This window comes from Saccopteryx bilineata, chromosome 3 (assembly GCF_036850765.1).
Source record: "Saccopteryx bilineata isolate mSacBil1 chromosome 3, mSacBil1_pri_phased_curated, whole genome shotgun sequence".
NCBI classification, from domain to species: domain Eukaryota; kingdom Metazoa; phylum Chordata; class Mammalia; order Chiroptera; family Emballonuridae; genus Saccopteryx; species Saccopteryx bilineata.
Genome location: NC_089492.1, coordinates 15,424,933 through 15,430,932, shown reverse-complemented (window position 1 = coordinate 15,430,932; position 6,000 = coordinate 15,424,933).

Sequence of the window (6,000 nt, the reverse complement as noted above, 5' to 3'; positions counted from 1 at the left end):
AGAATAGACCCTCAATGAATAGGGACTCACTAAATAAAAATATAGATAAATGGTTGGATGGGTGGAATAATGAGGATGCTTGGTGGATATATTTAAAATGCAAAAATATTGCTACCCATTGTATCACAGAACGTCAAATCTGGATAGAAAAATAAAAACATTCAACATTCAGCCTTTCATTTGAGCTTAGTCTCCCCATGTTTTATCTTTCAATAAGTTTCAATATCTTTCATTACTGTAAACATTGGAATATTTAAATCATAGTACCAATAAATCCTATTTTACCATCTTTAGGGTAGTGAAACTTCATGTGTAAATTATCAGGAAGGAGAAAGGAAATTAAGTAATGGGCTTGTCCAGTTTTAGGGAGGAGTGTTCCAAATGTCATTCCTGTTGAGGATTGCTGACTTTTTCTTGAAGCTTCCATTGATAATTTCAGTTCCTGGCACATGGGAAATTCCCATCTGGGTCTGAGATTTCCCAGAGACTGTGTCCCTGGAGAACATCAAGGCCATAAAACTGAGAAGAGTGGAGGGATGTCTGGATCGTGGGGCATTATCATGCAGCCATTGGTGATGCTATTATAATGATTCTGGTCAGTGTTGGCTGCCTCCCAAAAGGGCCTCAGGGTGACTACTTAACTGGAAACACACTCAGAGTTATAGCAAAGAGGAGAGACCTTTCCCCAAATGATTCTTGTTTTGTGATTCAGTATGTGAGTCATTTGTTAATAACAACTTTCTTTCTGTCCCAGGCAGCCTCTCAAAAATGTTGGGTCTCTTCTAATTTGGGGACGAATCCTGGGGTCAGTTGCAAAAGCAGCTGGTTTGAGATTACTTGTCAGTAATCTTATTATTCTTACATGATTTACTAATAATTATATGCAGGAGAGTGCTTAACACCTAGTAGGTAGGAGACGGTGGAGTCACTGGAGACGTGCTGTAACTCACTGAACTGCAGAAGAACTGGTGGTATTCAGATAAGAAACCAGATATTGGCATCAGAAGGCTGCCTATCTTAAACATTTGAAATAATCACAGGAGAATGTCATGCTACTACACTACTGAGAATGAGCACATGTGACTTTTTAGAGTGAGAACATCCATTCATTCATTTATACATGTCCCCCCACCCCCATGACAACTCTCCTTCTTCCTTATTGAGTAGTAACCATAGGGTTGAGAGAGAATAAATTCACCACCAATTCCAGGAGTGTCTTAAGTGCATAAGCTAATCCTGTTCCCTTTGGTGCAATGCTCAGGTTGGGAATGGGCAAGTAACCAGGCCTCTGTTATCCAGAATTTTCTTCTCTTAGAAAACTTAGGACATTCCCATCATGGTGAAGCTAATCAATGTTCCATGAGTTGAGGTAACATACCATTTTCCCCCTGGGTACAGAAAATCATGTGCATGGCTCTAAAAACTGTAGCTAACCATCCTGTATACCTGGAGAGCCAGCCCTAGGATGCACTCACAGGAAGGAAAGGGCTCTAGAAAGAAATTGGTAACATCCACAAGCTCCTGAATGAAACCAAAAACCAGTCTTCTGTTAGAGTCAATCTGACCTTAAATCCTGCCTCTGCTATCTCCCAGAGCCTCAGTTTTCTCATCTGAAAAATGGATGCAATGGCATTGTTGTGAGGTTTGTAGAAGAACTCCTTCTTACAGTGACAGGCACAGGGTATACTTACATAATTTTTTTTAAATCTAAATTTCCCCTTGTTGATTTCAGTTTCTTACAATATTCCTTTCACATGATGAACAAAGTCAGGTAGCAATTTTCAACCAGTGCGCCACGTCAGGCATACCAGTGTGCTGCAAGAATTTGTACCTGACCAGGAGGTGGCGCAGTGGATAAAGTGTCAGACTGGGATGCAGAGGACCCAGGTTCTAAACCCCAAGGTTGCCAGCTTGAGTATGGGCTCCTCTGGTTTGAGCAAAGCTCACCAGCTTGAGCCCAAGGTCACTGGCTTGAGCAAGGAGTTACTTGCTCTGCTGTAGCCCCCTGATCAAGGCACGTATGAGAAAGCAATCAATGAACAACTAAGGTACCTCAACAAGGAATTGAAGCTTCTCATCTCTCTCCCTTCCTGTCTGTCCCTATACGTCCCTGTCTCTGACTTTCTCTCTGTCTCTGTCTCTGTCACACACACACACACACACACACACACACACAATTTATAACACATGCAATATCTGATTATTTGGCCAGGGGCACTGACCTCTATTCCCTTAGATTGGCAAATGACAACAGCCACTACAATAGCCATCCAGCATGAATGAATCACTCTAGTGGTGATACTAGAGCAGTGGCTCTTAGGGTTTGGTCCCCAGATGAGCAACATCAGCATCCCTGCAAACTTGTTTTTTTATATGATGTTTTATTGAAATTAGAATTGTATCATCTTTTTTCTATAGCTTTCTCTTGCTTTTTCATCATCACATCTATCCCCACAAGAAAAAATAATTTATTATTGTAAAATACACCTTATGGTGTAAGAAGAGACAGGACCATCAGCAAAGGACTCATTGGACTTGGTGACTGTGCAGAACAGGATACTCAGCATTTTTGTCAATATTACCAGCAGTTTTGAACCCTGAGTGCACAGGTAGGAAATTTTAGGCTGTTATACTTTTTAAATAAAGAAAAATTCTCAAGACCTCCCCCAGATTTACTGAGTCAGAAGTTCTGAGGGTAAGAGAGAAACATTTATGGCTTAATGAGTCCTCAGGATGATTTTCTTGCACACGAAAGTTTGGGGGCCACTGTACTGATGTGTTTATTGCAGGCCCCCACAAAATGGCATCAACAAAAATATTTTGTTATTAGAAGAAATATTTTTGTGTTTAGACCTTTCCTTGGATTGTAATGAACTGGGTTTCTTTTTGTTTTTTGTTTTTGTATCTGGTTATTTGTGTTATTTTAAGACTGGAAAAATCAGGCGTGATTTAAAGCTTCGGTGTGGTTGGTGACGATTGCTACTTGTCACAATACCCCCTGTCAGGAAAATATGGACTGCTAGTCTCTCTCATGCTATGGGAGCCTAACCAAAGGAAACAGCTAAGAGGAGTGAGTGAAGAGGACAAACAGAGAAGCAGACATCATCTGTGTCCTTTCTTGCGTGGGATTGTGAAAGTTCAACATTGGGGAAACCTCTGCCTTGCACTGGGGTGAATTTAGATAGGTACCAAATGTTTGCCTTTTTGCTTTTGAGAGCAAGACAAATACAGTCTTCCTGTTCTTATAGAAACTTATACAAAAAAAAAAAAGAAAGAAAGAAAAAGAAAACCTATACAAACATTGATTGGCCGTGAAGATAACGCCAATATCCACGGGGGAATAGGACTGCCAAGGGCCAATGACATGGTGTTTACAAAGTGTGGATTGTCTATAGACCGTGAAAATCAGAGCATATTTTGAAAAATGAAGAAAACAGGAAACCAAACATGAAAGTGCTTATTCATTAAATCTTGTTTCTAAGTTCAGTTGCAAAGTTCATTGCAAAGCTGGTAGCCTTCCCTCCAAATATGAATCAGAACGCTCACATTTTAGAAAGCTCCGAACTTTGCGTGTCCTTAGATACCACTTCAGTTTATGCAGACTGGGTGCTGTTTCTAAGAACTATTAGATAAAAAAACAGACTCAAGGGACAAAGGCTCTTTTCAGCCTCTCCCATCCTTCTTGCTCACCAATCTGCCATTTGTGTTGATATTCACCGGTGTTGTTCACCTTACTCACGGTGGCAAATCTTCCAGCATGTTGAAAAACTAAGGGTTTAATCCTCGCTTCTTTGCTGATAGCATTTGGACTTCATTAACTTTTCCAACTACTACTTAGTTGTTGGCTGGGCTATTGAGGCTTCCAGACACCACATTTTACTGTGTGAGTGGGAGGCTTCAATAACCAGGAATTCTTAATTAAATGCGATATATTTTTCCAATGAATCCTCCATGGGGCAGTCATTTTTAATAACATCTTAAGCTTCTTAAACTCCAGGACAACTGGTCTTGAATTTACTAACAAGCAGGTTCATCACGGAGACCCGTTAACTCTGGGAAGATGCTCTCTCGTGGCTCTTCCCATCTGTTAATGTATTTTGCAGCTTGGGTTCCCAATCAGTGGGGGCAAATGAAAACGTTCTCACTGCACGCAAGCTCTGCTGTAAACTTCAATCTGAACAGCTATTCAGCTCATTTCACAGAAGTCCACTTAAACTACTAAATTCAAGAATCTTCCATTAAGGAGAAAATTAACAACATTTCCAAGGCAGTTCTTCCTCCATGAGACTATTAAATAAAAAGATTGACCTTTCAATACATTCGAAGGACTTAAATGGCAGGATGCTCACTCTTACCTCACAGAGAATAGAGTGATATTCATGTGGTAGCTCACATTCACTTGGCTGAAGGAAAACCACCCTTTCATTTCTCACACAAGGAACAGAACAATGATAAATTATTTCAGTTATCATTAGTTAAAACTTGTCTGTTCCCAGCAATGAGATTGATGTTCCGAGAAACACTAAACACTAGTTCCATTCCTTTTTTTTTTAATGAAGTAAAAATAGTCTAAGTTAAGTATCAAAGAAATATACATGAATTTAATGTTGGCTTAAAACTGGCTTAGAAGAGGCCCTGGCCGGTTGGCTCAGTGATAGAGCATCGGCCTGGCGTACAGAAGTCCCGGGTTCGATTCCTGGCCAGGGCACACAGGAGAAGCGCCCATCTGCTTCTCCAACCCTCCCCCTCTCCTTCCTCTCTGTCTCTCTCTTCCCTTCCCGCAGCCAAGGCTCCATTGGAGCGAAGATGGCCCGGGCACTGGGGATGGCTCCTTGGCCTCTGCCCCAGGCGCTAGAGTGGCTCTGGTGTGACAGAGTGATGCCCCGGAGAGGCAGAGCGTCGCCCCCTGGTGGGCGTGCCAGGTGGATCCCGGTCAGGCGCATGCGGGAGTCTGTCTGACTGTCTCTCCCTGTTTCCAGCTTAAGAAAAATACAAAAAAAAAAAAAAACCCAAAAAAAAACTGGCTTAGAAGAAAATTCAATACAACTTGCATAAAAATTTGAAGAGATACATTAAATACCCTTATTAATATAATTTATGAATTGTTTTTTGTTTGTTGTTCTTATTGTTAAAAGAAACACTATGTGTGAGAAACATACACAGGAATTTTTCCTACACTACATGAGGCAGCATAGACTCATCTTTCTGGTACGGTTTTGTGAGATACACCAGTCATTAGTTGTGTGGCCTAATCTCTCTGTATTATTGCTTATTCTTTTGGAACATGAGAGACAATAAAATCCCTACTTCGTTGAGTTGTTATGAGAATTAGATGAATTAAAATATATAAAGAAATTAGACCAGTGCCTGGCATTTTTGTGTCATATAATGCTAGATTTTACTGTTAAGTAGCTATTATTATCTATTATAGCTAATAGCTATTATTAGCACATTTTGTCAGAAGTGATGCTATATGTTCTCTACACCCCTTGGTCTTCTATACCAGGGAGGTCATAATTTCTAGCATCCTTTGTAGGAGAGTTATTACCATACTAGAAAGCCCGCCGGTCATACGAAATGACCGCTGTTCTAGATATTATAAATTGTAATTAAAATGATTTGTGCAAAGGTGTCTGCTAATTCAAACTGAATTACCCAGGGCAGGCGGCGAGGACGCCCCTTTGCTTAGTGCCCCACAGGGTTTCCCCCTTCTACTTGCTTAATTGCTTAAAGTAGAGTGCAATGAAGGAAACCACTGGCAGTACATTTCTTAAGAGCCACCGCTAGCTCAATAAATAAAGGTGATTTAAATATGTTTTAATCCTTTTTGCGTTTCGGTCAGCATTACTCTGTTGTTGTTTTTTTTGCATTTCTTTCCTGCCTTTGTTCAAGGGACTCATTTTGTTGAGACAGGCTTTTTTGTCTTGCATCTGAGGCAAGCCTTGTTTCTCTATGCTCATCAGTCTCATTTTGCCGAGAAAGACGCATTCGCTCTGTGAC